Source organism: Somniosus microcephalus, chromosome 13 (genome assembly GCF_052327205.1).
Source record: "Somniosus microcephalus isolate GS21.2 chromosome 13, FLI_Smic_1.0, whole genome shotgun sequence".
In the NCBI taxonomy this organism is placed as follows: Eukaryota; Metazoa; Chordata; class Chondrichthyes; order Squaliformes; family Somniosidae; genus Somniosus; species Somniosus microcephalus.
The window spans coordinates 16,860,218-16,884,482 of NC_140999.1; the positions used below are offsets into that span (position 1 = coordinate 16,860,218).

General features: G+C 50.9%; 1 long non-coding RNA gene across 1 annotated transcript in view; it reads left to right on the forward strand.

The window, feature by feature from the left end:
* LOC147108094 (uncharacterized) overlaps nt 1-24,265 on the forward strand; it is an 88,114-nt gene that overhangs the window by 20,950 nt on the left and 42,899 nt on the right. The window contains exon 2 of the long non-coding RNA XR_015080701.1: nt 20,728-20,798. This is a non-coding gene — a long non-coding RNA (uncharacterized LOC147108094). The remainder of the gene's footprint in view (nt 1-20,727; nt 20,799-24,265) is intronic.

The following is a 24,265-nucleotide window of genomic DNA, read 5'->3' on the forward strand; positions in this document are numbered from 1 at the left end:
TCCCTGGCCTTCTGTGCAGCCCCCCCCCTCCCCGTGGAGTGCCGGCTGCGCTCCGTGAGCCCAGTACAGGAGGCTAAATGCCCGGCAAGCTCGAGCCACCGGCAAAAATCAGGAGCCGTTTTGTTCGGGTTTTTTTTCTTCTCGATGCTTTTTTTCAACAGTCAGGCTCTGCAAAGTCTCTCTGAAGCTGTTGCTAAGCTACAGAGACGCTTCCAAGGTACAGGTCGACTGTTTAGGAGCTGTTGCTAAGCAACAGTGTTTGTTGTCAGATACGGAGATGAAAAGCTCCGTATGCTTCAACATTAACGCTGGTGTGTCCGGCAGTTTTGAGGGAACGGCAACAGCTCGGTCCCATCGGTGCCGGATATCACAAAGTTTCCTGTACTTCTCTTGAGTGCCGGGCTTTTTTGCCGGCACTCCCGATCCCCGGTGGCCCAGCCGGGCCCCGGGTCGCATTGCGCTAGGCCCCTCCCCTTTAATAAGGGGAGAAAGGCCTACAGTACCCGCTGCGGCACGTAGCGCTACAATATTCCCTCGCAGCGCCCCACGAGGGAGGCAGGGCGCTTCCAGTAGCGCACCGCCTCCCTCTTGGGGCGCTACCGGTGAATTTCGGGCACGGGGATGTTAACTTTTTCGGGGCGCCCCGGTGAAGTTAGCACCCCAAAGGAGGCGCTACCCAATTTTTCTCCCCTGGGGTTTACATAGAATAAAAGTTTCCTTAATTCCTTGCTTGAAGGACATGCAAACTGATCCAGAGCATTTCATCACAGCAGAAACCAGAACTTTGTTTATCAAATTTACAAGAATGCTTATGTTCAATCCAAATGTAATCTTACAATGGATAAGTGACCCATTATAGACTTCACTATATAAATGTTAAAATACCTTGGGCTAGATTTTCAGTTGCTTGCGCCAGCAGTTAGCGCCTTAAGAGAAGTGATTTTCGGGCGCTATGCGTGTAGCGCCCGGGCGCAGCGCAGTTTGCGCCCCGCCCCAAATTAAGTTGCCCGTTAGCGCCGGCGCAAAGTTTAGCGGCCGCCCGGATGCGCGCGCAGAAAATGACGTCACATCCTCGTGCAACGCCCTTTGGCCGCCCCGAATCCAAACTTCAGTCGGACCGCCCCATTGTGCGGCTGGCGTCCAGAGCGTTTGTAAAATGGAACGCAACACACCCTGGGGAGCGCAAATTAAAGGGCACTCCTCCTGCACTATAAAAGGCAGTCTGCATGTGTTGTGTGGAAGGATCCAGTGTGTTGTTGTGAACGGTGTATTTATGTTTCCGGCCACCACCACCACCACCACCACCTCCTCCTCCTCCTCCTCCTCCTCCTCCTCCTCCTCCTCCTCCTCCTCCTCCTCCTCCTCCTCGTCTCTTCCTCCTCCTGCTGTTTTCCCCCCCAGACTCTGCCTTTGAAAAAAACACATGCACCCTTCCCCTTTAAGAGCTCACTGGCACCAGAGTGTCTGCCGTGCGCTGCGCCCGAGCTCGGGTGTTGCGCTCTGCACCGCCGGCTTAGCGCCTAAAGATAGTAGTGGAACGCCTCTTTTAGCGCTCCACCAACCTCTTAGGGCGAAGCCACTGAATTTCCGGCAACGGGGCGCTACTTTGGGGCGGGCGCTAACTTCGGGCGGGCGCTAAGGTTAGCGCCCCAAAACTGTCTATACTGAAAATCTAGCCCCTTGTACTTTTAGCATTCACTAATTTTTATGCTTCACATTACTATTTAATTGGGAATAAAGGTGTCAGTTTCTTTTGTGTATAATACCTGTGTTGAATACAGTCAGTAGATTACTGTTAGTGGATCATTTTAAGTTTCTTAGTAATAAACCTATAGCTCTTCACAGCTAATAAGGTTCACTTACAGGAACCGCTTTTAGGCCTGAAAGAAGACAGTTCCATAAGAGACCCAAAATTGCGATACCTTGGTTTTAACAGAACCAAACTACAGTCAAGTGTAACAACAACCTGTAATTACATAACTTTAAAGTAGACAAGTGCTTCACCAAGGAGTTTGGGTAAAATAATATTATTTTCTTTTGTAGAATAAATAAAATATTGACACATGAATCATTCTACGATGGGCGGAACAAAATCACAGTCTGGGGAACACAGAAGTAGAAAATCTCAGCCACAAATATCCAGCTGAACGGCTTGGTAACTCATGCAGTAGAACATTGGACTTGCCCTCAGGGGAGCCATGTTCAAAATTCCAGCCTCAGCTGTTATTCAAACATAGTCATCCTCTCTCTTTGGGAATTCAAATGGTTCTCAGTCAGTCAGGTGGCTGAATAGAGTTTTTGCCAGTCATTCGGTGGTCTGTCCTGAATGGAGATGAGAAATCGGAGCTGAAATGGATTTGGGCATCTACCTCAATCCAGATCCCAAGTCCACAGTACAGATCTGTTACTGTTCTTCTAAATCGACACCAAAACGAAAAATTCCTTCCCAACTCCATAATTGTCAAAAAAAAAGTTGATGCTCTGCTGTGTGGTACCAAGGGGCTGGATTTTGCCAGCCCTGGGGAGGCGGGTTTGGAGGCGGGACTGCCGGGAAAATGGCAGAATCTGGTGGCGGGTGCCCATCCTGCCCCCAACCTGCCTCCGTGCCATCTTCCCAGGAGGCGGGTAGCCAACCCACTCCAGGTCTCGTCTCCTGGAGGCAGGAAGGGAATTACAGCCACTTCACTGCCTGTTAACAGGGAAACCCCGCCAGGGTCACCAAGGCGAGCAGTGGGTCTGCGAGAGTCGGAGGGGTGAAAAAGTGCGCTGTGGAGGTAAGTGATGGGTGCAAATGTGGAGCGGTAAGTACGTGAGGTGAGTGGAAGGTGATAGAAAATGTTTACTTACCTTTGTTTCTTCCTGCAGGCTCTCGCATCTCACCGGCAGAGATGACAGATGGCTGCTGCATTCTCCAATGCAACAACCATCTAATTTCTGCTCACAAAAGAGGTTTGATGAGTCTTGAATACAAGGACTCATCAAACAACAGAGAATGTCAGTGTTTGACAGTTTCACAGAGCTGTCAAACGATGACAATTCATCTGTCAAAAATTGACAGATGAAACATCATACGCTGACATTCTCTGTAACCGGCTTTCCCTTAATTGGCCTGCTAAGCCCGCTGGGAGGGCTTAACAAGGTCAATCAAGGGAAAATAGCGGGGGTTGGCCAGAAGTCGATGGAGGCGGGACTAAAACCCGACAAGCAGCAGTCCCGCTTCCAACGCGCCCCCATTGGCAAAATCCAGCCCAAGGCTTTGAGATTAGAAGCCGAAAGTACAGGAAAACTGTGTTGGAGCTCTCCCAATGACCCAGTAGGTAATGGCACCATCCATCATTAGTACTGAGCCACGCAGACAAGTAGATCCCAGGTTCCAATCCCAGACTGTGTTGAGTTTGCTGATCTGAGCTGGCACACCAACTGGGTGCTACAATTGTCCTTGGGATTTCTGAGTTAGGGAAGGTGAAAAACCAGCTATCCAGTGACTCCTAATGGAACATGCATGTGTGGATGCCTAGTGAGGAAAGGAACAAGCTTAGCTCTGAGGCCCTACAATTTACAGTCTGTCAATACTCATGAGTTTAGGCTCACGTGTGAATAATGACAACTTTGGTATGGTAGCAGAGGGCCACTGATGCCTATGGAACTCAGTGAAGCAGCGTAAGAATCTTAAGGGGCTAGATTGTTTAAAAATAAAACATTTTTACACTAAAAATATGTCACTGAGGATGATACCGGAACTGAGAGGTTCTACCTATCAGGAAAGATTGAACCGGCTGGGACTCTTTTCTCTAGACAAGAGAAGGCTGAGGGGTGACCTGATAGAGGTCTTTAAGATTATGAAATAGTTCGAGAGGGCAGACATAGAGAAGATATTTCCACTTGTGGAGGAGACTAAAACTAGGGGCCATAAATATAAGATAGTCACTAATAAATCCAATAAAGAATTCAGGAGAAACCAGATGGTAAGAATATGGAACTCACTTCCACAAGGAGTAGTTGAGGGAGGTGAATAGCAGAGATGCAATTTAGGGGAAGCTGGATAAACACACGAGGGAGAAAGGAATAGAAGGTTATGCTGATTGGGTTAGATGAAGAGGGGTTGTAAGTGGCTCATGCATAAACACTGGCTTGGACCAGTTGGGCTGAATGGCCTGTTTCTGTGCTGTACATTCTATGTAAAGAAAAAAGTATTCCATTTGACTATTCATTTTCATTGTTATGACACTTTAAAAGCTACTGAATATATACCTTTGAGAGTAGGGTTCACTAGAAAGATCGTCTACAGGTCACCCTCTGAGTGGACAGGTCACCCTCTGAGTGGAGTGGCATATCAGTCACACTAGCAGATGAGGCTGCTCCAATCCGGCCATTAATAGGATTTCAAAGGGCAGTGACTAGCAACATGCTGGAACAACACAGCGCAGAGTGGTTGTTTGTGAACCAGTTCAGTCAGCAGATTCATAATGAGTATCAACAGGAATAGAGTCATAGGAGGAAAAATTCAGTTGTTTGTGCCTCCTGTTAGCGCCTTAAGAGGGCGCTAATGGGGTGTAAAGCAACTAGTGCCTGGGCGCAGCGATGTCTGCGCCGCTCGCGAAATTAACTAGACATTTTGCGGCAGTGCTAAACACTACCGCCATGATCTCCTGCGCCAGCAGATTGTGACGTCAGTCGAGTGCGCAACGCCCTGTTAGCGCCCCGGACCGGATATTGAGTGCCGCCCCCTGCCTTACCACCTGCCGCTAGCAATGACAGGTTGAGGGGAGCGTTATGCTGTCAGAAAGGGACTAGGGGAGCGCTATTTAAAGGTGACCGCTTCCTGCCTTTTTTTGTCGGTGACATTTTTGCACCACGCATTCTGAGAGAGAGAGAGAGAGAGACTTCTGGAGAGATTCAACGCTGTGTGAAGGAGTTTTGAATACTGAGCAGCACTTTGCAGGTTTATTTAGATTTGCCCTTCCTTGCTTCGCCAGCGCTCTGAGGTAGTGCCTCGCTCCTCGGCCTTTGCGCCTTAAGACAGGTGTGAAGCACCTGATTTAGCGCTCCAATCACCTCCAGGGGCGATAAAAGCCAAGTTTGCTGTCGGAGGCGATAATTAGCGCCAGGCGCTAAACTTTGCGCACGGCTGATAATGGCGCCCCAAATGGGGCGATACCTAATTTTTCCCCCATAGAGTCATAGGACTAGAAATTCAGTATAGCCACTTTTGGGGCGGTAAAGTCGGGCGGCCGCTAAAGTTTGCACCCGACGCAAAGTCGCGCACCCCAAGAGGTTGCTGCTGCGCTAAAACAGGCGATGCACGACTATCTTTAGGCGCTAAGCCGGCGGTGCTGAGCGATACCCCCGAGGCCGGGCGCAGCGCCGGTGCGGCGAGTTGTTGATTGACGGCAGACACTCTGGCGCCGGTCAGCTCTTAAAGGGGGAGGGTGGATTTGTTTGCCTGCCACGCCCTGCACACTGCAGCCCTCAACCTAGGCCTGACCACTTCAGCTTCACCTGCACAACGCCCAGGGCTATAGAGAAGGCCAGGGAGAGAGCGCAGCGCTTCAGCGACGGTGACCTGAGGCTGCTGGTTGGCGGAGTGGAGCGCAGGCGCCATGTTCTGTTCCCAGAAGGTGGCAAGAGGCCGCTGCCCAGCGCCTACCGGAAAGCCTGGAGGGAGGTCTCAAACAGGGTGTCTTCCAACAGCGTGGTTGCCAGGACTCCTGTGCAATGCCGGAAGAAGTTCAACGACCTCACTCGGGTTGTCAGGGTGAGTACCCTTTCCAGTGTCCTCCTCATCCCTGCATGTGCACCTCACTTTATGGGCAAAGGGACCTGAAAGCCCTAATGGCCAGCCCTCATCCAGCAGCTATGGGACTGTCATGAAAATCACTTGCACATTCAGCACTTTACACACTGTACAAGCTATTCGACCATGGGAGGCATTGCAGACAAGATCAGGGCTTCACACCGTACAAGATATTCGACCATGGGAGGCAGTGCAGACAAGATCAGGGCTTCACACTGTCAGGGCCAGTCCACCATGGGAGGCATTGCAGACAAGATCAGGGCTTCACACTGTACTTAGAGGCCATCCTTTCTCTTGCAGGCCAAGGTGGCGCACAACCGGCGGAAACGAATTGACACCGGGGGAGGCCGTCCTGACGTAAAAGAGCTCTCCGACCTCGACCAGCGTGTGGAGCGCATTATGGCAGGCCGGCTGATTGGCCCCGTCGCCAGTGGAGATGCCGACCCTGTTCTGGGCACCAATGGTAAGGGCATCACCTTTTTGACCTCGCTCGTTCCACTTGCGCCTCAGATCAGCATCCTTTGCCACTGTCCGACCAATGCGGTGAATGGCACCACTCATGCCTCCCTCGCTGCCGCCCTGTCCTCACTCTAAAGCTACTCTTGTGCCTTCCTGCTTTCAGATGGTGAATCGCCAGGTGAGGAGGCGGGCCCTCAAGCTGCCACTGTCAGCGCTTCGGAATACGAGGAGGAGGAAGAGGAAGCCGGCCCATCAGTGCCACCCTCCGCCGCGCCAGCCCATGGCGATGTAGGGGACACGTCTTCCCTGGAGGGGAGCCGGGGGGAAGGGTCGGAGGAGAGTGAAGCTCCGGGGCCCAGTGGCCTGCAGCAAAGCGGGAGGGGTGGGGAAGCTCGGCGGACTTCTCCCCAGAGGGTGAGTGCGGCCTCCAGTCCTGCGACGGTCAGCGCAGAGGAGGTGCGGCTCCTGGAGGAAATGGCCGTCCAGGCTGAGCGCAGGCACAATGAGCTCATGGCTGCAGTGGCAAGGATGCCTGACTCCATTGAGCCTTTGTCAAGGAGTGTGCAGCAATTTGGAGCAGCACAGGCCAGGAGTCTGGATCAATTCAGTGCAGCACAGGCCAGGAGTCTACAGGACTTCGCGGCAGCACAGGCAGCATCGAGCCAAGTGCTCAGTTGTGCCGTCCATTCACTGGCTGTTGTCATGCGGACACAGACCAGGGCCACACGGGCACTAACTGCTGCCACCCTCGCTGGATCAGCCAGGCATCGCCAGGGCACTCGCCGCGCAGCAGCAGCCCAGCAGTCTGTTCTTCAGCTGTTTGCTGCGCATGCTGCAGTGCTGGCCCGTGCGAGTGCCAATGTGTCAGGCGACCAGCGAGCACCTGCGATCTGCCAGGTTGGCACCATTCCTGCAGCCGACACTGCCACTCCGCCATTGCAGCTGCCACGAGCCGCTGGACAGACTGCTGCCGCCCAGCCAGAATTGGAGCAGTCAGCAGCCGGCCACTCCAAGGCCAGAGCTGGTGCAGGCCGACCCCCAAGGGCATCTGCCGTCTCGCCATCTACCCCTCAGCAGCCTTCCCCCAGCCTTGCTGCAGCCACTGGGCTCCCATTGAGGAGGAGCTGCAGGGCGGGCAGGGGCCAGGCAAGGATGCGAAAGGCATCGCCCTCGCAGGGCAAAAAGTAGAAGGTATGCACAAATGCCTGGTGCTTTTTGTAAGGCCGAGATTGGTGTCTTTCTTTCTTTTTGTAAGGCCGAGATTGGTGCAGTTGTGTTTTTGTAAGGCCGAGACTGGTGTAGTTGTGTTTTTGTAAGGCCGAGACTGGTGTCTTTCTTTCTTTTTGTAAGGCCGAGACTGGTAGTTTTGTGTTTTTGGAGGGGGCTTCTCCACATGAGGATGTAATGTGGAAAGGGCAGAGGTTTTCAATAAATTATTGTTGTTAAATTGCACTGTGCATGGTTTTTTGGTTAAGTCCTGGTTGCCCTGCTCGGCTGAGGGCTTGTGGAGCGGCTACATTCATCTGCTGACATTGGCACAAGCCATTCCCTGAGAGGGGGCCTAGAACCGACGTTCAATAAGCCGGCGACGGGCGGCCCTTACACTTTCTGCCTCCCTCCTGTGCTGGTCCTCCTCCTCCTCCTCCTCCTCCTCCTCAGGTGGTCCTCCAATCTCTGGTGGCAGTGGCTGAGTCCTGCGGATAGCCAGGTTGTGCAGCATGCAGCAAACGACCACGAAATGGGAGACTCGCTCCGGCGAATATTGTAGGGCTCCACCGGAACGATCCAGACAGCGGAACCGTTGCTTCAGGACGCCGATTGTTTGTTCGATGATGTTCCTGGTCGCTTGATGGCTATCGTTGTTTCAGCAGGGGTGCTGGGCGCACGGAGCGGGGTCATCAGCCAGGTACACAAAGGATAGCCTTTGTCCCCGATAAGCCATCCTCGTGGGTGAGGCTGGGCCTGGAACATGTCTGCCACAGAAGTCTGGCGCAGGATGAAGGCATCGTGGCTGCTGCCTGGAAAGCGGGCATTGACAGCTAGGATGAGCTGCCTGTGGTCACACACCAGCTGGACGTTCAGCGAATGGTAGCCCTTCCGGTTACGGTAATCCTCAGCATTCTCCAGAGGTGCCCGCAAAGCCACATGCGTGCAGTCAATGGCGCCCTGCACCATGGGGAAGCCCGCGAATGCTGCAAAGCCCATTGCACGCTGTTGCTGCTTGGCAAGGGCCATGGAGAAGGAGATGAACTGACGTCTCCTTGTGAAAAGGGCATTGGTCACCTGGCGGATGCAGCAATGCACGGCGAACTGGGAGATGTTGGCAATGTCCCCAGCAGCGGATTGGAAGGAGCCGGTGGCATAGAAGTTGAGAGCCACCGTCACCTTCACTGCCACCGACAGAGACGTCCTGCTCCTCAGCTGTGGCTGCAGATCACCGCCAAGCAGGTGGCAGATCTCTGTGACCACCTCCCTTCTGAATCGCAGCCTCCGAACACACTGCTCCTCAGACATGTTGAGATAGGAGAACTGCTGGCGGTATACCCTGGGTGGGTAAGGCCTCCTTTCCCGATGCCTGTTGCCCCCTCTCCGTCTAGCCAGGGCTGCCACTCTCTCACGGCGTCTGTGAGCCCTTTGGATGTAATTGAGAAAGCCAGCGTTTACACCCATTGCAGCCCCCATAATATGCTGGCAAACAATGAGATGTCAATGAAGGCAAAGACAAGTGGAAAGCTGTGGCCTGAAGCCACAAGTACCTGTCCGAGTGTTGGGCCAAAGCAGAAAGCTCTCTACCTTGGTCTCTCTGCAAAGATCCGTCTCTCAAGAAGGAGTGCTGCGAAATGGCAGCCTTTTATAGTGCAGGAGGAGTGCCCTTTAATTTGCGCCCCCCGCGCCCCGCATCGACTGAGCACCGTTCCACTCTAACAGTCGCTAGGGGCGCCAGGCGCACAATGGGGCGTCGCGACTGAATTTCCGGTTGGGGGCGCACAAAGGGCGTTGCACGAGGAAATGACGTCATGATCTGCGCGCGCAGCTGAGCGCGCGCAAAGACTTTGCGCCGCCGCTAAATCTTGAGTGAAGTTGGGGCGAGGCGCAGATCGCGCTGCGCCCGGCCGCTAGCCGCCTAGCGCCTGACATCTACTCCTCCTAAGGCGCTACCGGCTGGCACAACCAACTGAATTTCTAGACCATAGAGTTATACAGCACAGAAAGAGGCCCTTCGGCCCATCATGTCCACGCCGGCCATCAAGCCCTGTCTATTCTAATCCCATTTTCCAGCACTTGGTCCATAGCCTTGTATGCTATGGCGTTTCAAGTGCTCATCTAAATGCTTCTTGAATGTTGTGAGGGTTCCTGCCTCTACCACCCTTTCAGGCAGTGAGTTCCAGATTCCAACCACCCTCTGGGTGAAAAGTTTTTCCTCAAATTCCCTCTAAACCTCCTGCCCCTTACCTTGAAACTATGCCCCCTGGTTATTGACCCCTCTACTAAGGGGAAAAGTTCCTTTCGATCTACCCTATCTATGCCCCTCATAATTTTGTACACCTCAATCAGGTCCCCCCTCAGCCTTCTCTGCTCTAAGGAAAACAACCCCAGCCTGTCCAGTCTCTCTTCATAGCTGAAGCGCTCCAGCCCAGGTAACATCCTATTGAATCTCCTCTGCACCCTCTCCAATGCAATCACATCCTTCTAGCGTTTTGTACAGCTCCATCATAACCTCCCTGCTCTTATATTCTATGCCTCGGCTAATGAAGGCAAGTATCCCATATGCCTTTTTAACCACCTTATTTAGCTGTCCTGCTGCCTTCAGGGATCTATGTACATGCACACCAAGGTCCCTCTGATCCTCTGTCCTTCCTAGGGTCCTACCATTCATTGTGTATTCCCTTGCCTTGTTAGTCCTCCCAAAATGCATCACCTCACACTTTTCAGGGTTAAATTCCATTTGCCACTGTTCTGCCCATCTAACCAACCTGTCTATATCGTCCTGTAGCCTGAGGCTTCCCTCCTCGCTATTTACCACTCCACCAATTTTCGTGTCATCTGCGAACTTACTGATCATACCTCCTACATTCATATCTAAATCATTAATGTATGCTACAAACAGCAAAGGACCCACCACCGACCCTGCGGTACACCACTGGACACAGGCTCCCAGTCACAAAAACAAACTTCGACCATCACCCTCTGCCTCCTGCCACTAAGCCAATTTTGGATCCAACGTGCCAAATTGCCCTGGATCCCATGGGCTCTTACCTTCTTGACCAGTCTCCCATGTGGGACTTTGTCAAAAGCCTTACTGAAGTCCATGTAGACTGCACTACCCTCATCCACGCACCTGGTCACCCCCTCGATAAACTCAATCAAATTGGTTAGACATGATTTCCCCCTGACAAAGCCATGATGACTATCCTTGATTAATCCTTGCCTCTCTAAGTGGAGACTAATTCAATTTGACACTTAACATTGACCCATCTTGAAGTTGAATGGCAGTGGTCAGTATTGGGAAGAGGGAATCTAAAGGGTCTCTGAAATCCATTCTTTTCTTACCATTCAAATAAATCTACTTAGTGTGGAGCAGAATATATAGCCCACTGCGTGTAGTCAGAGAGAGAGAGAGAAGGTAAAAATGGAATGAAATTGCTGGTGATGATGTGACTCATGGGGCAGGATTTTCATTCAGGATTCAGGTTGGAGGCGGGACTACAACTTTCGGGGTTGTAGTCCCGCCTCCATCGAGATGCGGCCAATCCACACGATTTTAACTTGATTGACCTTGTTGAGCCCGCCCAGCAGGCTCAGCAGGCCAATTAAGGGCCACCCGGCAACAGGTGAAGTCACAGACTGAAATTTCATCTGTCAAGAGGTTTTGACAGATGAAATATCAGTGTTTGAAAGCTGTTTGAAGCTGTCAAACACTGAAAGTCTTACTTCTAACCTGAGTTCTTCTCCACAGACTCAGTTAGAAATCTCTCCTGCACGGAAAGCTGAAGGCTGTCACTTTTGACAGTTCGCAGCCATTCTGCTTTCTGTGCCGGTGAGATGAGGGACTCCCGGGACCTAAAGGAAGGAAGGCTGAAAAGGTAAGAAAAGGTAATTTAAACTTCTTTAATTACTTTAGACACCAAACATACTTACCTTTGCACTCATGCACACATCACTCACCTGAACACCGACATCTCGACCCCTCCAAGTCCTTCAACCCGACGGCCCGCCTCCTCTAACTTGGCGTGGTTTGGAGCTGTCGGGAATCCCACACTTCTACCTTAAAAATAGGGAGTAGGCTAAAAACTGCCTGTTAACTACCTGTTAGCAGGCAGTTAATTGGCACTAATCCCTTCCCGCCTCGGGTAGGCGGGTCCCAGTGCGGGGCAGGTACCCGCCTCCTTTGAAACTGGCATGGAGGCGGGTTTGGGTGCGGGATGGGGTCAGGACCCCTGATTTGGGGATTTTAACCCCCCACATGCCTCCAACCCCGACTCCACGGCCCAATGAAAATCCTGCCCATGCTGTTTGAGCATGTTGCTTGTCCATTGGGCCAGCGATGTAGAAATTATTTGCTGCTCCTATGTTGTAGTTATCCTATTCGATTATGACTACAACAAGATTGATTCCAGGGACTAGATAGTCAACCATAATACAGAGCAAATTTTCCTGTTATTTACCAGAAAAAATAATAAATGCTTCAGATCCTGCAGTGTGACCCAATGTCAGATGTGTGACCCACCTTAAACATTCACTCCCTCCACCACTGGCGCACCGTGCCTGCAGTGTGTACCATCTACAAGATGCACTGCAGCAACTCGCCAAGGCTTCTTCGGCAGCACCTCCCAAACCCACGACCTCTTCCACCTAGAAGGACAAGGGCAGCAGGTGCCTGAGAACACCACCACCTCCAAGTTCCCCTCCACGTCACACCCCATCCTGGCCTGGAAATATATCGTCGATCCTTCATCGTCGCTGGGTCAAAATCCTGGAACTCCCTCCCTAACAGCATTGTGGGAGTACCTTCACCTCGTGGACAGCAGCGGTTCAAGAAGAAGGCTCACCACCACCTTCTCAAGGGCAACTAGGGATGGGCAATAAATGCTGGCCGTGCTAATGACACCCACATCCCATGAATGAATAAGAAAAAAAAATGATGCTATTTATAACTTCAAATCACATTAGAAAAATTAAAATAGGATGGCTTGGTAGTAAAGGTGCTACAATGACCATTGCATTATTGAGACATACAGATCAAGGTGGTCCCAGGCTGATTCCTATTTTGAGCTAGTGCGTTTCAGCTATGGCAGTGGTAAAGGTGCTACTATTGTCCTTAATATCTCTTGGCAAGTAGGGAAAAAGTCAGCCACTGTTCCCATTCTTTATCACGTTCTGGCAATCCTTGCTGGAAAGTGTCTATGTGTGGACATTTGGTGAGGATAAGATCTGACTTGGTTGTGATGTCCCCCATGCTCAAATAGCTGACTGCCATTCACTGGCTGGGCTCAGACTGGCTATTTGATAAATGTGTCAGAGGGTGAGCAGTCCCTGTGTTTGCATACGCTGCGTGAGTCACCATCTTCAGCAGAGGGCGGGAAAAAATTAGGTAAGAAATGTCTCAGCGATAGAGAAAAAAACTTTTAATCAAAAATGTACCTTTATATGTTATGAATGGTAACAGGTAATTGTAAATTAGTATAAAACAGTAACGCAATCAAGGGGTTCAGAGGATAGGGCCCTGGTGAAACCACACCTGGAGTATTGTGTACAGTTTTGGTCTCCTTACCTGAGGAAGGATGTACTTGTCATAGAGGGATGGGGGGATTGTCCTATGAGGAGAGATTGAATAGACTAGGGGCTAGATTTTCAGTATAGACAGTTTTGGGGCGCTAAGCTTAGCGCCCGCCCGAAGTTATCGCCCGCCCCAAAGTAGCGCCCCGTTGCCGGAAATTCAGTGGCTTCGCCCTAAGAGGTTGGTGGAGCGCTAAAAGAGGCGTTCCACTAGTATCTTTAGGCGCTAAGCCGGCGGTGGAGAGCGCAACGCTCGGGCGCAGCGCACGGCAGACACTCTGGTGCCAGTGAGCTCTTAAAGGGGACGGGTGCATGTATTTGTGTCAAATGCAAAGTCTGGGGGGGGGGGGGGAGGAGGAGGAGGAGGAGGAGGAGGAGGAGGAGGAGGAGGAATAGGAATGGGTGAACAACACACAGCGTACTTCCACACAACACATGCAGAGTGCCTTTTGTACGAGTGCCCTTTAATTTGCGCTCCCCAGGGTGTGTTGCGTTCCATTTTACAAACGCTCTGGACGCCAGTCGCACAATGGGGCGGTCCGACTGAAGTTTGGATTCGGGGCGGCCAAAGGGCGTTGCACGAGGATGTGACGTCATTTTCTGCGCGCGCATCCGGGCGGCCGCTAAACTTTGCGCCGGCGCTAACGGGCAACTTAATTTGGGGCGGGGCGCAAACTGCGCTGCGCCCAGGTGCTACACACATAGCGCCCGAAAATCACTTCTCTTAAGGCGCTAACTGCTGGCGCAAGCAACTGAAAATCTAGCCCTAGGACTATAGGCCTAGAAATTCGGTTGTGGGTCCGCCAGGGCTTTAGCGGCCGAAATTTTGCGCCGGCGTTAATGCCGCTGCGCCCGACGAAAATTCGGTTGCCCCGGGCCCAGACGGCGGCGGGCGCTAATGGAGGGTTTTTGCGCCTCACTATGGGCGTTCAGTGCAGTTTTCAGGCGCTAATCCCCCGCTGCGGCACCCGAGGCGGTGCGGCAGGCTGGGGTACTGCAGGCCTCCTCCTTCTGTTAAGGAGGAGCTGCCTGCAGCCGACCGCTGGCCGGTCGATTCGCCCGACAAATGAGCCCGGCACCTCGGGGAAGAGCCGGGCTCGCGGGCCACACACATCAGTGCCGCGGGGGGGTGGTGGAGGAGTCCGGGGAGGGAGGTGCGGGCAGGCGGCCGCCGGGAAAGCGGCCAGCCGCCGCTCCACCTTTATGCGCCGGCGCAAAGGTGTGTAACATCCCTTTCAACAATCGTTGGTTGCGGCTGCCACGGGTGAGGCGGCCGCAACTGAATTTGGGCTTGGGGCCGGGTTACCACGGCAACCGGGACGCTGCGCACACCGATGACATCATCGGTGCCGGCGCAGCGCTACCGGCTACCGCCGATGGTAGGGCCCAACGCAATTTCGTTACCAGCTATAATTCCGGCGCAAGACCCTCTAACGCCTCTAATTGGGCGCTAACCCCACCGAATTTCTAGGCCATATTCTCTGGAGTTTAGAAGAAAGAGAGGTGATCTCATTGAAACATACAAAATTCTTACAGGGCTTGACAGGGTAGATGCAGGGAGGATGTTTCCCCTGGCTGGGGAGTCTAGAACCAGGGGTCACAGTCTCAGAATAAGGGGTTGACCATTTAGGACTGAGATGAGGAGAAATTTCTTCACTCAGAGGGTGGTGAATCTTTGGAATTCTCTACCCCAGAGGGCTGGGGAGGCTCAGTCGTTGAGTATATTCAAGACAGAGATCGATAGATTTTTGAATATTAAGGGAATCAAGGGATATGGGGATAGTGCAAGAAAGTGGAGTTGAGGTAGAAGATCAGCCATGATCTTATTGAATGGCGGAGCCGACTCCTGCTCCTATTTCTTATGTTCTTATGTCCTTGGGCAGAAATTACTGCCATGGTTTATAATGGTTCCTAATATATGGTCATAATAATCTTCCTAGCGAGCAGGAGATAGACTGCTACATAATAGAGCCGTACGTCACTGAATTCAACATTAAATGGTTGGATCCATACTGATCATTTTAAAAATAGATTTTGCTTTTTTCTAACCAGCTTGCAATGAGCATTTTACTTTTGCACTGAATAATCAATATCAGAAGAAATGGCCTTAGACCATTGTTGAAATTACTGCTGGGATGAATCTTATTGAAGTAATGTTCAATAGGTGAAGAAATACAATAACGATGGCTGCGGTTTCGAAGGCAGAACACGCGAGTCTCCCAGGTGTCGGGTCTGTCAGTGGAGAGCTAACCCGACACCAAGCGGCGGGGGAGACAATTGACAATTGTTAAGAGCCAATTTAATGATATTTTGAGGCTTCCTTCCAATTTTACGTGCTCCCCCACGGGTTACCCGCTGCTCGGGGAACACACCAGCTCACCCTGGCGTGAGTTGACTCTGCTGTGATGTCTCTGATAAGCTGACAGCTGCAGAAGTGGTATAAAGGATGCCATATTGCAGATGGTCAGTTTCAGAGCTCAGAAACAGTTGGTTGCTGCATTTGTAAGACATATGGAGATTTCTTTAGCTTGCAAGTGTTTAGAGCCAACTGTATGTCCAGTGCCACCTCATTGGAACAACCTCTCTCACCATTGACATCGCTTCTGTCATCTCACCTGCAGCTGCCATCTATTGCAGCAACATCGGTGCCCTAGAAACTATCTCACCTTGCTCCTCTGATTCCTTCCACACTCAGCCCCAACACCAACATCACCTGGCACACCAGCAGCAGCAACAACAACACCAACCTTCTCCGCCATCACCTGATGCTGCACAGGACACAGGGCATCAGCCCCTGACAACATTGCTGCCCAGGAGGTCAGCGATGGCATCACCATGGCCAGATTTACTTCACTTGATGCTGTAAACCCTGGCTGCCACATGATGCACCAGGTTGACACAATCCCACACCAGCACCATAAAGCACCCCTTTAATATCCAAGCAATTCCATGCACACTCATCACCATAGCGGGGTGGGGGGGCGGGGGGGAATTTATGTCTCAACATTCACTAGAACTTAGTAAGACACTTCTCAAGATGTGCACAGATCTGTCCAATAAGGGGCAGTGTTGAAAATATAGATTTCACTGTATGACAACACATTACCAGAAACTCACATGGACATTGGCTAAACCTCTCAAGTGCCTACCCTTGTGTGTTGTTAGTTGGTATGATTGCACGAGGATGAGGGTGAGTGTGAGTGGTGGCTAGTGAGATGGGGATGTGATAATGTAGACAGAGAGGGATGGGTGGAGGCGCAAGGTAAGTTGGTGTGAATAAGGATGTGCAGGAGAAAGGTATGGAAGGCAGAGTGATGGGGATGTATTTGAGTGTGGCTTTGCAATAATGTTTCGTGATCCACTGAGATCATTGAAAGGTTGGTGCCACTGCAGCCAAGGACTCCTGACGACATCCCTGCTTTTGCCCTCCTGTGCAATGTGCAAGGCTCACCAACGTCAGTGTTCTCGCTCAGGCCAACATCCCCAGCATCGAAGCTTTGACCACGCTCGATCAGCTCCGATGGACGGGTCACATCGTCCGCATGCCCGATACGAGACTCCCAAAACAAGCGCTCTACTCGGAGCTCCGGCACGGCAAGAGAGCCCCAGGTGGGCAGAGGAAATGCTTCAAGGACACCCTCAAAGCCTCCTTGAAAAAGTGTAACATCCCCACCGACACCTGGGAATCCCTGGCCCAAGACCGCACAAAGTGGAGGAGAAGCATCCGGGAAGGCGGCGAACACCTTGAGTCTCTTTGCCGGGAGCAAGCGGAAGACAAGCGCAGGCAGCACAAGGAGCGCACGTCAACCCAAGCACCCCGCCCACTCGCCCCTTCAACCACCGTCTGCCCCACCTGTGACAGAGACTGTAGGTCCCGCATTGGACTAATCAGTCACCTGCGAACTCATTTTTAATGTGGAAGCAAGTCATCCTCGGTTCCGAGGGACTGCCTAAGAAAAGGAATGTGCAACCAGGCTGCGTTGGTGTCCTGGGGAGGTGTCTTCCGCCCTTGGAGAGCCCGGGTCCAACCATCCACCTTTGTGCAGTGCTTGTCAGTGTTTGCAGCACCTCAATGCTGTCAAACACTGACAGAACAACTGTCAAACTCGATGTGGCCGTGGTCCCTTTAAGGAAACCAGCTGATGACGCGTCATCAAATGACATCATCAGACCCGCTTCCTGTTAATTGGTCGGGAAGCCCGCAGGGCGGGCTTAATAAGGCCAATCAAGTGAAAATCCCTTTGACAGAGCGGCTGCAGCCGGGAGCGGGCGCGGAACCCGGCAACCAGCTATCCCGCCACCATCCCGCCACCGCAGAGAAAATCCAGCCCCAAGTGTGCGCTGCGGCTGACCCCAGCTGATTTCCCAGGCTCAGCTCATTTAAGTATTGTTGGGGTGGTACCCCGCTGGCGTCCCGCTAGGGATTGGGGTTTTGCACCAGAGAGTAGCGGAAACTCTGGACTTAGCTCTTGGAGCACCTAAAGGAGCAGGCAGTGCCAACCAACATGATTGGCAGCAAGGGGTTCCTTCTGACCACTAATTCTCATGACAATGAATTGCAGGTCCTTGTGCAGGAGATGAGGATGTGGAAGGACAGCCTGTTTGGGATACAGGGCAGGCAACTATTGATGACTATTGTTTCAAACCCAGGCCCCAGAGCTGAAAGGCCTGTGCTCAAAAAGCAATCAACACAAAATAATAAAAATATAAAAAACCTACTGGACCATCAGTCCCTTGCAGCCTGGAATGTCAACCTGTGAATAGTATTAGGACACGAACACTTGGCTTGCTGCCAACACTTGCCTTGTACTTGGGCAGAACAACACAAGAGATTATACATGGTCCTGTCGCATTTCTCCCCTGAATGCGCTCTTAGTAAGTTGGATGATATGTTGCTTTATCTGGTTTTATATGAGTTATACCATGCAATGCACCATGTATTATTCTGCTGCTAAGGTGGGGCAAGGTCTCTTTAAGGCATCAAAGTCTAAGTGGGAAAAATTTGGTTGCTTTGCGCCTCCTGTTAGCTAATGGGGCGCAAAGCAACTAGCGCCCGGGCGCGCTGATGTTTGCGCCGCTCACGAAATTGACCAGACATTTGCGGCAGCACTAAACACTACCGCCACGATCTCCTGCACCCACAGATCGTGACGTCAGTCGAGTGCGCAATGCCCTGGTAGCACCCGGGACCGGATACTGAGTGGTGCCCCTGCCTTTCCGCCTGCCGCTAGGAACGACAGGTAGAGGGGAGCATTTTGCAGTCAGGAAGGGACTGGGGGAATGCTATTTAAAGGCGACCGCTTCCTGCCTTATTTTGTCGATGACATTTTTGCACCACGCATTCTGAGAGAGAGCGAGAGAGACTTCTGGAGAGATTCAACGCTGTGTGAAGGAGTTGTGGGTACTGAGCAGCACGTTGCAGGTTCATTTTGATTTGACCTTCCTTGCATCGATTTAGAAGAGACTATGGGGGCTGCACTCTGAACTCTTTCCCTGGGTCTCTCCATTGTTCTTTCCAGCAGATTTGATGTACAGGTCTCTCCAGGCCGAGATTCAAGGCTGCAATGAGCCTTGAATGAGCTTTGAATGAGCAAAGCTGCAAAGGCTGTGGATGGAGAGCAAGATCGACCCTCCCCTTTAAGAACTGGCCGGCGCCAGTGTGTCTGTGTTCCATTGCTGACTGACATCACATGAACTTCGCCAGCGCTCTGAGGTAGCGCCTCGCTCCTCGGCGTTAGTGCCTTAAGAGAGGTGTGTAGCGCCTGATTTAGCGCTCCAATCACCTCCAGGGGCGATAGAAGCCAAGTTTGCAGTCGGAGTTGATAATTGCGCCCCAAACGGGGCGATACCGAATTTCTCCCCCTAAATGTTAAGTAAACAAAGCATCAGGGCATTCAGATTTTAATTGTCAGGGAGCTTTGCAAATGGGAATGTGCTTACCAATTTTAGGCACTAGCTGAGAACCACACAGCATCTTAAGACTATTTTGCATCTGAAACCAAGTGTGATGCCTGCACTGTGACATCTGTGGTGTGCTATTTGCATGCAGTATCTGTATGTGCAGTTGTACTGTTTTTAATATATTACCAGCAAATCTCCCATGGGATTGCTCATGGCAAGTTGTATGATACACAGAGGTGTTGCACAATGTGTATTTTGCTAAGGTGTAACTGTGTATCTTTAAGGCAACCAAATGTAATCGTTGTTAAGTAAACACTGCCTCGAGACAATCGGATTTTAATTGATGTTTGCTGGAGGCACTTTTCAGACTGGAATGGACACACCAGTTTCAGGTTCCAGCTCAGATTTATTGGCCTGGATATTAACAGGGGTGGGCGGAGTTTCGGACCGGGATTCTCCGCATGCTGTGGAGTTAAGCGTGCATCTTTTGTTCTTGACAGTTTCCCCGCTCGGAAGTCAGTCTGATTGACAGGCTTGGCTTCCAGTCAGGCAGGGAGCACTCCGGAGCAGGCTGCAAGACCAGGTCGGTCCGATCCCCGACCCCGGGTTGGGGGGGGGGTCCAATCCCAGGGGGGTTCTGATCCCTGACCCCAGAGGTGTGTTTGATCCCGAGGAGGGGGTCTGATCCCCGACCCCAGGAGGGTGTCCAATCCCGGGAGCTCCGATCCCTGACCTCGGGGTGGGGGGGGATGTAAATCCCGGGGGTGGTCCGATCCTGGACCCTGGGGGTCTTTGTATGGAGAAGGGTCTGATGGGGGGGTGGAGCTTGGGGGGGAGGGCAAGAGGAAGCACTCCTGCTCCTCCTGGCCCACAAGCAGTGCTGTAAAGGCACTTACATTCTCTCCGAAGCTGCCCTCGCCTCCCTTCAGCTGCCGGGTTTCCGGAGGCCTGGGAAACCTGGAAGGTCACAGTTAAACCTGTAAAGCAGATTAAATCAAAGGGTGCTGTAATGTATATACCTTTAAGGGGAACTATCTTTTACAGCTCATGTATACTGCAGTACCGGCAGTGACCACACCTGTATATAGCACTGAGTAGTAATCTGTACAGATCAGTTCCACTGTGAGCCACGTTGAGTAAACACCTGTTGTACCGTTTCTCCTGCAGTCTGTGTCTTATTATACACGGACACAACAGGTGCCAGCCTCATTAAAATATTTAAATTGCCAACCCACCTCCTGGAAGCCCTTTGCCCCGCCTCCATTAAACCTCTGACCCAACCAACCTGCTTTTGGGTGTTAGAATCCAGCCCATAGTCTTCTAAGCGTCAGCCATGGCTCAGTTGGTAGCACCCTTGCCTCCTGAGTCAGAAGGTTGTGGGTTCAAGTCCCATGCTGGAGACTTAAGCACAAAAATCTAGGCTGACACTCCAGTGCAGTACTGAGGGAGCGCTGCACTGTCAGAGGTGCTGTCTTTTGGATGAGACCCAGACCTCATCCGCTCTCTCTCAGGTGGATATAAAAGATCCCATGGCACTATTCTGAAGAAAAACAGGGGAGTTATCCCTGGTTGTCCTGACCAATATTTATCCCTCAATCACCATCGCTAAAACAGATAGGCCCAGAAATTCGGGTCTCCACGGATGAGTACGCATGGGGTACTCACCCGTAAGCCCAATGGAAGTGCCGGTTTCCTGCATGCACTGCACATGCGCGGGAAACCGGCACTTCCGTTCCCCTGAAAGAAGGGGTTCAGAATTCGAACGCGTGCGAATCGAACTTACGTTTTTTTTGCAGGTTTTCCCGGGAGGGTGAGTCTCCAGAAGTTACACTTTTAAAAAGCAGTCGCAAGGCCTGCTTTTTACAAGGTAAGTGGTGAATTAATTAAAATTAAAACATTTTTTCCACAGGTTTATTATTTTTAAATACTTTAAAGAAAGGTAAGTTTATTTTTAGCCCCGTCAGAAAATAAAATTATTTTTTTCAAAAATTTAAATTATTGTTTAAAATAGTTATTTAATGTAATTTATAGTTTATTTAAAAAATGTGATTTTTAAAAAATTTATTTGAAGATTTAGTGATGTTTTGGGGCTTGTAGTATTTATAAGTTTGACAGCCCTTCCTGTCAAACTTATGAATGAAGCATTCCCTGCTCCGATTGGCTCCCCATGGCCCACGTGATCCCAGGGGACACATCGAACTAACTGCGCCCCTGGGATACGCAAGCACTGCGCGCCGGCAGTTGGAGGAGACCCAGGATCGGAATTCCACGGGGGCCCACAGCTCAACGGCCGGCGCGCAAGGTAAGTGCAGGTCGGGAGCTTACACCCGCGGGAAGCCCCCGACACGAATTTCTGGGCCATAATCTGGTCATTATCTCATTGCTGTTTATGGGAGCTTGCTGTGCGCAAATTGGCTACCAAGTTTCCTAACAGTAACTACACTTCAAAAAGTACTTCATTGGCTGTAAAGTGCTTTGGGGCGTCTGGTGGTCGTGAAAGGCGCTATAGAAATGCAAGTCTTTCTTTTCCTTTGATAATTTTAAGTCAACTTTTCTGCCTAAAAAATTGAATAGAAAGAAAGAACTTGTAGTTATATAGCGCCTTTCATGACCTCAGATTGCCAGAGAGTGTTTCACAGCCAATTGAATACTTTAGTCACTGCTGTGATGTAAGATAGCTAGCGAGATAGATATGGGACACTGTGCAAAGTAACACTATCAGAAAACAGTTTTATAAAAAAGAACGTTTAACACAGTGCACAGAGAAAAGGTTATGCTGATTCCAAATGCTCTCTTGGGCACAATTGCCATTTTTGAGCCATTTAGAAATAACACAGATACACATCATTAAACTGCAGTCGGTGTATTAGCCTGCCTTGCTCAGTTCTATCAACTGCAGAAGTCAAGCGAGTAAAGTGTTACTGTCACTTTGACTTGCTGCTGATTTGGACCCAGGGTAATGTTCTGCTCCACTGTCTGGGAACTGAACGACTTTACGGGAACATGAAAGTGGGAGACTCGATTGAGCTGGTCAGCAACTTTAAAAATAAAAGATGCAGAAAACACTGACGGTGCCTCCTCGTGTGTGCAATGGAAGCCTGAGCATTCATCTCACTGTTTTTGACAGCGGACTTACGACAGAGTGTAAATCATTGCAGTTTACTATGAAAGTAGTGGAACATTAAAAATTCTGTACAAAGGAACGGGAGTAGGCCATTCAGCCCCGCGAGCCTGTTCCGCCATTCAATTAGATCATGGCTGATCTGTATCGCAACTCCATTTACCCGCCTTGGTTCCGTAACCCTTAATACCCACATGGCGGCTGTCTCTCATTCTGCCAGACCATTTCACACCTAATCTGAGCCGTCTTTTGTCTCCACTAGTCCCCTATCACCATCTCGTCTGGTTTTGAATACCTCTTCATGTCTCTTCACTTCTTTTGTTCCCTCCCAGTCCTGCCTTTCGATCTATTTCATTTCCCTTCCAGTTTTGAAAAAGGGTTAGACCCGAAACGTCGACTGTAATTTCTCTCCACGGTTGTTGCCTGGCCTGCTGAGTTTTTCCAGCATTTTCTGTTGTTATTTTGGATTTCCAGCATCTGCAGTATTTTGCTATCGAAAAAGTTATCAATCTCAGATTTGAAATTTTCTATTGACCTAGCCTCAATAATTTTTTGGGGGAGAGAGTTCTAGATTTCCACTAATCTTTGGGTGAAGAAGTGCTTCCTGACATCAACCCTGATTTTTGAATATTAGGCGAATCAAGGGATATAGGGATAGTGCAGGAAAGTGGAGATGAGGTAGAAGATCAGCCATGATCTTATTGAATGGTGGAGCAGGCTCAAGGGGCCGAATGGCCGACTGCTGCTCCTGTTTCTAATGTTCTTATCATTGGCCTAGCTCTAATTTTAAGGTTCTGGATTCCCCCACCAGGGGAAATAGTTTCTTTCTATCCATCCTAACAAATTCTTTAATCATCTTAAACACCTCAATTAGATCACCCCTTAATCTTCTATACTCAAGGGAATACAAGCTTAGTCTGTGCAACCTCTTCTCAGAATTTAACCCTTTTAGCCCGGTAGAGACTTCTCTGAGGAGAATATGATTTCGCAATTTCAACATCGGGGCAGGATTTTCATTGGGTCGTGGAGTCGGGATTGGAGGCGTGGGGTTGGGGGTTAAAAACCCAAAATCGGGGGTCCCGACACCATCCCGCACCCAAATCCGCCTCCATGCCAGTTTCAAAGGAGGCGGGTACCCGCCCCGCACTGGGACCCACCTACCCGAGGCGGGAAGGGATTAGTGCCAATTAACTGCCTGTTAACGGGCAGTTTTTAGCCTAATCCCTATTTTTAAGGTTGAAGTGTGGGATTCCCGATGGCTCCAAACCACGCCAAGTTAGAGGAGGCGGGCCGTCGGGTTGAAGGACTTGGAGGGGTCGAGATGCCGGTGTTCAGGTGAGTGATGTGTGCATGAGTGCAAAGGTAAGTGTGTTTGGTGTGTCTAAAATGATTAAAGAAGTTTAAATTACCTTTTCTTACCCTTTCAGCCTTCCTTCCTTTAGGTCCCGGGAGTCCCTCATCTCACCGGCACAGAAAGCAGAATGGCTGCGAACTGTCAAAAGTGACAGCCTTCAGCTTTCTGTGCAGGAGAGATTTCTAACTGAGTCTGTGGAGAAGGACTCAGGTTAGAAGTAAGACTGTCAGTGTTTGACAGCTTCAAACAGCTGTGAAACGCTGATATTTCATCTGTCAAAACCTCTTGACAGAAGAAATTTCAGTCTGTGATGTCACCTGTTGCTGGGTGGCCCTTAATTGACCTGCTGAGCCCGCTGGGCAGGCTCAACAAGGCCAATCAAGTTAAAATCGCGTGGATTGGCCGCATCTCGATGGAGGCGGGACTACAACCCCGAAAGTTGTAGTCCCGCCTCCTACCCGACTCCTGAGTTAAAATCCTGCCCCAGGTCTCACTCGAAGCTAAGATTACGTTCTAAAATGTATGGTTTTCTTCTTCATTCCAGCTAAAATGGAAGCTGTTAAAAGCAAGATTGCTGCAATGGATCAGCGGGTAACTGCGCTGCACAGTGTGGTACCGAGCCAAACACATTGGGATGGCTCCAGGTTTCATCCCCTGCCTGTGCTGTGTTAGCAGATCTCAGCCAGGCAACTTATAGGGCACAACAACTGGCCTCAGTGTTCCTAGGCTATGGAAGGGAAAAAGCAACCAGTGTTCCAGTGACCCCCACCCTGCCGCCCCCACTCCCACCCGCCTTGCTGGAGGTGGACAAGGTCAGTGTCTGGCAAGGAGAGGGTTAGGCTCATCTGTGTTACCCTGT